Source organism: Pagrus pagrus (genome assembly GCF_965226575.1).
Source record: "Pagrus pagrus genome assembly, chromosome: 6".
In the NCBI taxonomy this organism is placed as follows: domain Eukaryota; kingdom Metazoa; phylum Chordata; class Actinopteri; order Spariformes; family Sparidae; genus Pagrus; species Pagrus pagrus.
The window spans coordinates 1,869,893-1,880,314 of NC_140190.1; the positions used below are offsets into that span (position 1 = coordinate 1,869,893).

The window sequence follows — 10,422 nt, forward strand, 5'->3', positions numbered from 1 at the left end:
AAACCTTTACTGAACTTTTTATTTATTGTCAGTCCAAACTTTAACACAAGGACCAACCCCTGAAGTGTTTCATGTTTCCTGGTGTTCAAGAGAAAAACACAAAACAACATTTTTCTATAGAATTTTTTTTTTTTTTTTTTTTTAGAAAACTGTAGGGGGTAACTAATGTGTAACTTATTGAAAAGAACATTCCTAGAGAATTATTTCTAGAGAAAAATTTTACACAGGATGAAAAAAATGTGTTGTTTTTTTACATAATTCTTTCTGAAAAGAATTGAATTTATTTTTTAATGTGTGAAACCAACTTTTTTTTTTAAAAAACCATCTGTATATATACACACACATTTTTCTAGAAATGGTTTTCAGGAGAATATTTTGGTTCACCATGTGAAAGACTGGAAAAACATTTCAGGAGAAAAACAGAAAATCACAAAAAGTAAACAAAAAGTTCAGTTTCAACTTTTTTTCTTGCATGAAATCAAGTGAAAGAAAAATTACCGATAAACAAAATAAAATTTCCCTACAGAATTTTTTCTGGGAAAAGTTTTCAGGAGAATTTGTTTCACGTAGAACAGAGTGGAGAAAAAAGGTCAGTAGATTTCTTTTTCATATGTGACTCCGGGAAAAAAAAATTCAGGAGAAAAACACCAAAAACTTTCTACAGATTTTTTTCTGGTTAAAAGTTTTCAAGAGACTTTTTGTGTGAAACCGGGTGAAAGAATTTTAGGAGAAAACCCCCCAGAAAAATTCTACAGAATTTATTCTGAAAAATAATTTCAGGAGATTTTTTTTCTCTCTGTTTGAAATTTTTTTTAACAGACTTATTTCTAGAAAAAAATATTTCAAGAGAATTTCTTTCTATGTGAAACTGGAGATGTTTTTTTTCATGTGTGAAATCAGCAGAAAAAAAATTCTGACTGTGAAAGCAAGTAGAAAGAAAGTTTCATTTTTCTTGTTTGAAATAAAAAGAACATTCTTTTGAATTCTTCCACTCGGTTTGACACAGAAAAAATTTTGAATTTTTTTTTCCAGAAAAAATTCTATTGAATGTTCTTTTCAATCAGTTAAACATAGAAAAAAGTTTTCCTCCAAAAAAAAATCTATAGAAAAATGTTGTTTTGTGTTTTCCTCCCAAAATACTTTTTTTTTTCACTCAGTTTCACATGGATAAAAACATTTCTAGAAAAAAAATCTGTAAAAAAAAGTTTTTCTCCTAAAACATGTTTTCACTGTTTCCCGCGTGAAAAAAAACTTCCTGATGATCTTTCCCCCAAAAAATTTCTATAGAAAAATATTGTTTTGTGTTTTTCTCCTGAAATTTTCTTTTGACTCACTTTCACATGTAGAAAAAAAATCTCCTGAAAACTTTTTTTCAGAAAAAATTGTATAAAAGAAAATTGTGATATGATTTCTCTCCTGAAACGTTTTCCACTCAGAGAAAAAAAATCTCCTGAGAAAAATTTCTGACGGAAAAAAAGGACACAAATAATTTCCACAGAATTTACTTTTCACTTGTTTCACCTGGAAAACAATTATCCTGAATTCAGATTTGGTCACATTTTCAGAAGACTTGTAATAAATTCATAACTGTAGCAAACTTCATTAATGTTTTTTTCATGTTTGAAATCAGGTGAAAAATCTTCAGGAGAAAAACACAAAAACAAAATTCTACAGAATTTTTTTCATGAAAAAAAATTAATTCTCCAGAAAAACTGTTTGTCACTTGGTTTCACAAAAATAAATTAAATTCTTTTTCCAATACATTTCCAGAAAAAAAAATATATATATATATATATACAGGAGTGATTTTTTCACTTGGTTTCACACATTAAAAAGTAAATTCAATTATTTTTCAGAAAAAAAAATCATTCTGTTGGAGATGGAGAAAAATAACTTTTTCTCTAGAAATAATTCTGCAAAAAAAAACAAACATTTGGTTTGTTTTTGTAAATATTTTTCACCCAGTTTTCACAAATGAAAAAAAAACCTTTTCTTGAAATTTTTTATATGTTCTTTTCAATCGGTTGAACATAGAAATAAGGATTCCCCCGAAAAGTCCCCCCCCCCCCCAAAAAAAATTCTCCTGAAATACTTTTCTTCACTCAGTTTCACATTGAAACAGTTTTTCTAGAAAAGATTTCTGTAAAAATAAATGTTGTCTTGTCTTTTTCACCTAAAAAATGTTTTCACTCAGTTTCCCATGAGAGAGAAAAACTTATCTCCTGAAAAAAATTCTGTCGGGAAAAAGGACACAAATTATTTCTACAGAATGTTCTTTTCACTCGACTTCACATGGAAAACAATCCTGTTCACTGTTTCAGACAGAAAAAAAATTGCTGAAATTTTTTCTCTTGAAATAGTTCTGCAGAACAAAACAAAAATGTTTTGCATTTTTCAACCAATTTTTTTTCACTCAGAAAAAAATCTGTAAAAAGAAAATATTTTCTCATTCCGTTTCAGAGTGAAACAATTTTTCACTCAGATTTCACACTTTCAAACTTTTCTTGGAATTTTTTCCACAAAAAAAAAAAATCTATGGAAAGTTTTTGTCAAAGCGATCACAGGTTCATCACAGAAACATGAGAGCTGTAGAAATCAACATTCTGTATAAAAGTTTTTTTCATGCATGAAAACTGAGTGTAAAAAACATTTAGGTGAAAACACAAACCTTTATTTTTGTTCTGGAGAATTTCTTTCCATGTCAAACCGAGTGAAAAGTTTTTCTGGAGAATTTTTTTTTTCAAGTGTGAAACCAGGTGAAAAAATTTCAGGAATAAAACAAAAACTTGTGAAACAGAATGTAATGTTTTTTTTAGATTTTTTCCTAATGTGTGAAAAAATGAATTCTGTGACCAAATCTGAACTCAGGAGAATTGTTTTCCATGAAGTGAAAAAAACTTTCTGTAGAAATTATTTGTGTCCTCTTTTCCGACAGAATTTTCTTCAGGAGGTTTACAGGAGAATTTTTTTCTCCATGTGAAGCAAGTGGAAAGAAAATTTCAGGAGAAAAACACAAAACAACATTTTGCTTATTGTTTTAAAAAAATTTCCACTGAGTATTTTTCATGCAGGAAACTGAGTGAAAATACTTTTTAGAAGAAAAACACAAAACAACATTTTTTTTTTTACAGAATTTCTTCATAGAAAAACTTTTTTTCCATCTGAAACTGAGTGAAAACATTTTTCAGGAGAATTTCTTTTCATGTGTGAAAGAAGTGAAAAAACATTTCAGTAGAAAAAATCAAAACAGAATTTTTGTTTCAAATTTTTTTAAAAGTCTGTCCTCTGCACTGCTGCGACCACACACGGTCTTTTAACATGCTGCCTCGTTTATAACAATGTGTTTGTAATAAAGCATTTATTTATCAAAGGGTCTATTTTATTTATAAGACTACGTGCTGGTTATTCTGTACGCTGCTGGAACATGAACAGGCTCGTACAGTCACGGTCAAAAGTTTACATTTACTTGTAAAGAACATGTTTATAATGACAGTTTTCAGCTCCAATGATTTCTACAGTTTCTGTGATGAACGAGTGAACACAAAAACATTCACAAAGTTTGCTTCAGTAATGAATTTTTCATGAAAGTCTTCTGAAAATGTGACCAAATCTGAATTCAGGAGAATTGTTTTCCATGTGAAACTGGGTGTAAAGAAAATGCTGTAGAGATTATTTGTGTCGTATTTCCGACAGAATTTTCTTCTGGAGATTTTTTTTTCTCTGAGTGGAAAAAGTTTCAGGAGAAAAATCATAGCACAATTTTTTTACAGAATTTTTTTCTGGAGCTTTTTTTTTCTTCATGTGAAAGTGATTGGAAAGTTGTTTTTTTTAATTTTCAATTTTTTTCCACTGAGTATTTTTCATGCAGGAAACTGAGAAAAATGAGAAAAACGCAACACAATTTTTTTTTCTATGTGTAACCGGTTGAAAAAGACCATTGAATAGAATTTTTTCTGGAAAAAATTCAAGAAGAATGTTTTTTTTTTTTTTTAATCCGCGCGAAAAAAGTTTCAGGAGAAAAATCTAATCACAACTTTTTTTTACAGATTTTTTTCTGGGAAAAAGTTTTCAGGAGAATTTTTTAATTTCAAAGTGTTTAAAATGTAATGGAGTGGAAGTACAAAGAAGCATAACACAGAAATACTCAAGTACAAGTACTCAGAATTGTACTTCCATACAGTATTTGTCTTCAGTAAGTGTCCTTACTGCTGTTGGGCAGATTTCTTCCAGTAGACTTTCTGTTTATGCCTCATACACACTTCATCAGCTCCCTCTCTTGATGCTTTGGACTCTTTCATTCATGTATTTATTTCCAAAGAAGTTTTTTAAAATGAAACTTTCTGTGGGAGGGAGTTGAGTGGAATAACGTCCTTTAACTTGTGTGTTTGCGTTCCCGTCGGGTGAAATAGATAGTGTGTGAGCCGGAGAGATTCCTCCTGCTGCAGCATTAATCCAGACTGTGCAGCCTTGAGAGTGGCCCTCACTTATTTAAAGACTGTTCCTCCCAGCAAGACTCCACATCATTATTCCGCTCTATATAAAGTTTAACTCTGTGTTTTTTCTCTTTATTAAACGGAGGCCGCGGCTCCTCTGTGGATCACAACACACAAACCTTGAAACACGGGGCGGGAAACCCCGCGGGAGCCAACTCTTAAAAGTACGGACTCGTATTTGATCTCCATCTCCTCTCACTCTCACACTTTGAATTACAAATTCCACTCAATTAATTTTACATTTTTGCTCCATTTCCCTTTTTTGGGCGTGTTAATTAAAAGCGGGGAGCGAGATTCAGAGCGGCTGTAATTAGATCTCGGCGAGACATTAAACAGAGCAGCAGGGCATGAATAACCGAGAGTTAACGGCTCCTTCTTCTTGTTCTCGCTGACGGACATGTGTGACATGTGCCAATCAAACCATGGGAGCACACACACACAGACACACACACACACACACAATACTGTGACTGTTGTGTTATAGATCTAATGTACTTACACACACACACACGCACACGTTTCATTACTTTCTGTTTTTCATCATGTCCACTGATTGAAATAACCGGTGGTGGAGGAAGTATTCAGATCTTTCGCTTCAGTAAAACTTAAGAGGATCACAATCTAAGAACACATCACTGCAATTAAAGGTGACGGTATGTATTTACATTTTTACCTAAAATACAGAAGCCTTATCAGCAAAATGTACATCAATTATCACTTACTATTCCAAATATTTCAGAATTTAATTATCATCAGTGTAATATCCATTTTGTGTAACTGGGTTATTATTATTATGGAAGTTGTGAAGGTGCAGGAAATTTGCACTCTACGTACTTTTTGATAGATTAGTTTGTAATAAGGCGTCAAACTAGTAAATATAGTGGAGTAGATGTGTGAAGGAGCACAAGATCAAAAAGTCAAGTAAAAGTATCTCAAAAGTAGAGAATATATTTAAGAAAACGTCTCATTATAAATGTTGAAACATCGTCTCAAACCAGCCCGTCCTTGTCAGGAAAAAAAAACACCGGCGAAGTAACTATGTTTCTTGTTAAGTGGCGACCTCTAGTGGTCGTAGTAATTACTATGGCAGTAAAGGAGGAAGTCAGTCACGTAGTGTGAAGAGTGAAAAAGTCCGTGAAGGAAAGACGTCGGGGACGGTTCAGTCAAACAAACTCAGGAGTTTCACCCAGAAGACAGCTGTTCATGACCCGTGTCATGAAGTTCTGTAAATAACGTTATTTTAACCCAAACCACAGTGCCTTCCTAAACGTGACCAGATTGCAAGTGTATGACGACGTTTTGGGAGTCGCTGGCATCTCGTCGTTCAGGTGCGAGGATGTGTGGTCCGGTCCGTCATCCTGCTGTTACTCCAGAAATGTTGTAATGCAGATAAACATTTTGTCACTGTTGCAATGTGAAAAAATTCTCTGCCCAAACTTTTCTCACTGTTTCATAGAAATCAAAGAAAACCACTTGTTTCACAAATTTTCTCCAGAAATTTATTTTGCAGTTTCACACATGAAATAAAGAAAAAAACATTCTCCTGGAAAGAAATTGTTCACTTTGGTTTATACATGAAAAAGAGAAAAAAATATCCTGAGATTTGTTTTTTTACTTGGTTTCACATGAAAAATGTTTCACTCTATGCTATTTTTAAAAAAAAATGTTTCCCCCTGAAATTCAAATTCACTCTGTTTCAAATATTTAATTAAAAAAAAAAAAAAATCTCGAGGAAAAAAAAAATTCACTCTGTCGCACATGAAAAGTTTTGTTCCCTCCTGACATGTTTCGTTCACCAGGTCTCACCCCTAAAGAAAAAAGTTATTTTCCTCCTGAATTCTTTTTATCCACACAAACGTAGTAAAAACCAAAAAGAAAAATCTCCAGGCATTTTTTTCCACTCTGTTTAATACATTACATAAAAGAAAAGAGTCTCCAGAAAAAAAAATTTCTTCAGAAATTTTTTTTTTCAGAAAGAAAATTCCTCCCCAAAAAAATTTCTCCAGAAAATATCTATCAGAAAAAAGTTTTTTTTTCCTCCTGAAATATTTCGTTCACCAGGTTTCCCCCCTAAAGAAAAGTTATTTTCCTCCTGAATAATTTTTTTTCCACTCAAACATGGTAGTATATATATATATATATATATATATATATATATATGTATATTTCCAGGCATTCTTTCCACTCTGTTTCATACAAAAAAAAAAAATTCTCCAGAAATTTTTTTTTCTAGAAAGAAAATTCTTCCCCAAAAATTTTTTCCCAGAAAAACATCTCCAGAATTTTCTTTCCTGCAGAAATTGTTTTTGCTCCATTTCATTCATGAAAAGTCAAGAAATTTACTTGAACAAAAAAACTTGGTTTCACACATTAAAGGAATATTTTTCATCATTTCATGCATGAAAATAAAGCAAAAAACAAAAACTGCCTTTGAGAAAAAAAGAATTCACTCTGTCGCACATGAAAAAAGTTTTTTTTCCTCCTGAATTCTTTTTATCCACGCAAACATGGTTAAAAAAAACAAAACTCCAGCAATTTTTTCCACTTTGTTTCATACATTTAATTAAAGAAAACAAAAATTCTCCAAAAGAAACAGAATCTCCAGAATTTTTTTCTTGAAAAAAGTTTTTTTTTTCCTGAAATGTTTCTTTCACCAGGTTTCACCCATTAAAAAAGTGCTTTTCCTCCTGAATTTTTTTTCCCACTAAAACATGGTTTAAAAAAACAAAAACATCTCCAGGCATTCATGGAAAAAGCAAAGAAATCCACCTGAAGAAAAAACTTGGTTTCACACATTAAAGAAATATATTTCATCATTTCATGCATGAAAATAAAGCAAAAAACTGCCCTTGAGAAAAAAATAATTCACACATTGTTACGGACCCTCTAACAGAAAAGCTTGTAAAGAGGATGCAACATATTCAAAAGGACACTCAGACAAACAAATCAAGGAATAAACCAAATTTTAATAATAAATCAAGAAAAAAATAAAACTACATACCAAAAGGAAAAGGTTGGAGAACCCAGCTGAAATAAATAAAAGGGGGGAATCGCTGGGCCAGCCACGTAGCGGGCCATCGCACCCAGCTATCCCCTCTAAACTAAACAAGAAAACAGATTAACCTAATCCTAGATTAAGTAAAGAAACAACAAAAACTAGACTGCTGGTGATCTCCAAAACTACAAACAAATTAACAAAACAGAAACCCCAGCACTGAAAACATGTGGGGGAAAAAAGTAACAAAGGAGACAAGGTGGGAAATTGTTTTTACTTGGTTTCATACATTAAAGAAATATTTTTCATTTTTTCATGAATGAGAATAAAGCAAAAAAAAATAATTCACACTGTTTCACATGAAAAAAGCTTTTTTTTCTCCTGAAATGTTTCTCTCACCAGGTTACCCCCGAAGAACGTGTTTTTCCTCCTGAATTCTTCTTTTTTTAAAAAAATAAAAAATAAAATAAAAATGTCCAGGCGTTTCATACATCAAATCAAAGAAAAAAATTCTCCAGAAAAAAAATTATCCAGAAAAAAGAATGAATCCAGAATTTTTTTCAGAAAAAAAGGAAAAAAAAGATTCACCTTAAAAAAAAAAATCACTTGGTTTCACACATGAAAAATCTCTCAAATATGTTTGTTTTTCACGTGTTTTCACAGGTGAAAAAAAAGTAAGAATTTAAATGATCCTGGTAAAGGTTTTTTTTCCCACCACTTCTCAACTCATAAACACCGGAGGGAAAACAACTGTGATTGGATGACAGGGACTCTGACAGTCATCCTGACCAATGCTGATTCTCTTTGTAATCCCAGCGTTCTGCTGGGTTTCAGCAGCGGACTGTGCAGGAAAGACAGCAGTAATCCACCGGCGCTGTCTGTGGAGTGAAGCAGTGGCAGCAGTGTGGAGCTGCATCTCATCACTCTGCTGGGAAACACTGTGTTTTTCACATGCCTGTTCTTCAAATGGTTTTTTATTGTGATGCTCTCACCTTGTTATTTCAGAAGGTGTGTGTTGGTGTCTGTTTGTCCCGTCTCAGACTCATGCTGCGGTTCTTCTGCGGTTCTACGATCTTCAGCCCTGACGAACACAAACAAACAAACAAACAAACAAACAAACAAATAAGGTCAGATTGAAATTCACCTGTGTGACTCAAGACAAGCGAGCGCAGACAAGCAGACCAAACTTTATATCATATTGAATGCCAGCACATTTCAGAGTGTGAAAAAAAATAACAACATGCAGTAAAAGGCTGCGGACCTTTTCCAGCCATTGTATAAATTTGAAAACAGGGCAGAAGTTTCAGAGGTCTGGAGCAGAAATCTGAGCCCCCAGTGAGCTAGACTTGATGGAGTCCTCAGCTGACATTCCTCCAGATGTACAAGTATGTGTGATGAAGACATAACAGTGGAGAGAGCCTGTACGGGCCTAAATGGGCAGGCTGGGGACGGGGTAATGGCTCTGAGGACTGGTGGGGACCTCCAAAACCCACCACACTCACTTTCTAATGAGCATTTTCAAAAGAGGCATCAGAGCTCTGCTTCATGCTGAGCTCGTTCTAATGAGTGTGCAGACCGGCGTCCGCTGGGAATATGAGCCCCCGTCGTCTCCTCTTAAGGGGCAAAGCTGGAGGTTTTTATGTTTTTAAGGATGGGACAGAACTGAGAAACGTTCTCCTCGGTGTCCTTGGCTCTTGGAAACACGCTGCCCCCTCTCAGCATGTAAAGGAAGAAATGATTCACCAGTGAGCCCGTGGCTAATTTTAGATACAAGAATGATTAAAATATATAGGATGGAGGTGTTCTGGGAGCCGAGTTCTCTGTGCCTGAAGCAAAATAACATTTTCTCAGGCAGCCGGTCCACCGACACATCGTATTTATCTCTCTGACGTGATGTGATGAAAAAAATAACAATTTACAAAACAGAACGACGATTCTGACACAAAACAACAGAAAACAGACGGAAAGATCGGAGGTAATTTTAAAGTCTGCTAAAAATAATAGAGATTCTTAAAGTTATGACTTTTTATTCAGATTGTGTCAGCTTCTCAGCAGCGTAACAATCTGTGCTCGAGCTACACAGAAAATGAGTAACATGTTGTATCTGCATCACTTCATCAGTGTTTTCCAGTAACGTCTTATATAATAGAAGATGTTTTTTCGGATATAGTTGTAGAGCCCAGAAATACCGGACAGAATAAACCTACTTTTGTGAGAGAAATTAATAAAGCATTAGCAAACTTCTCCCAGAGGTAACTGGAGCCCAGTACAGTCCTGGGGCAAAAAGAAAATACAGTTTTGTGCCGTTGGCATGTATTCGCCTCTCAACATCTCTTATTAACTTTTAAAATAAGGAGGAATTGCACATTTTCTCATTTGATTTTACTAATGAGGTTTGAAAATGAAGAAAAATATGATGTGTATGATTGTCTTCAAGATTTATGATGGATTAAAGACATTAAGTATAGATTTCATGTCGCCTAGAAAATATTTACAAAAAGTGTTTCTTTCAGAATTCTGAAGCGTCACAACAAAAACAATCAGTTAACTTTCTATGAAAACAGAAAAAAACAAACTCTGATGGTCTCGTCGCGAGTCGCTGGAGGACACCAGGGGACATTTCCATCCATTTTTGTTGCGTCAAAAGTGAATGTGGGGAGTTGGGGACAAAAAAAACCCTCAAGGCATTTATTTTCACTCTGTTTCATACATAACTACGACGGAGTATTAGGGCCACATTGAGGGGGAAAAAAAATCACAAACTTCGAGAATAAAGTCGTAATTTATGAGAATAAAGACGTAATTTATGAGAATAAAGTAGTAATTTATGAGAATAAAGACGTAATTTATGAGAATAAAGTAATAATTTACGAGAATAAAGTCATAATTTATTAGAATAAAGTCGTAATATTACGAGAATAAAGTTGTATTTTA

At 33.5% G+C, this 10,422-nt stretch overlaps 1 long non-coding RNA gene across 1 annotated transcript; it reads right to left on the reverse strand.

The window, feature by feature from the left end:
* Window positions 1–7,439: 7,439 nt before the first annotated feature.
* Window positions 7,440–8,546, reverse strand: LOC311258550. Its single transcript, XR_014622752.1, has 2 exons — window positions 8,481–8,546; window positions 7,440–8,416 (listed from the first exon to the last, which is right to left on the reverse strand). It is a non-coding gene; the product is annotated as an uncharacterized lncRNA (long non-coding RNA).
* Window positions 8,547–10,422: the final 1,876 nt, after the last annotated feature.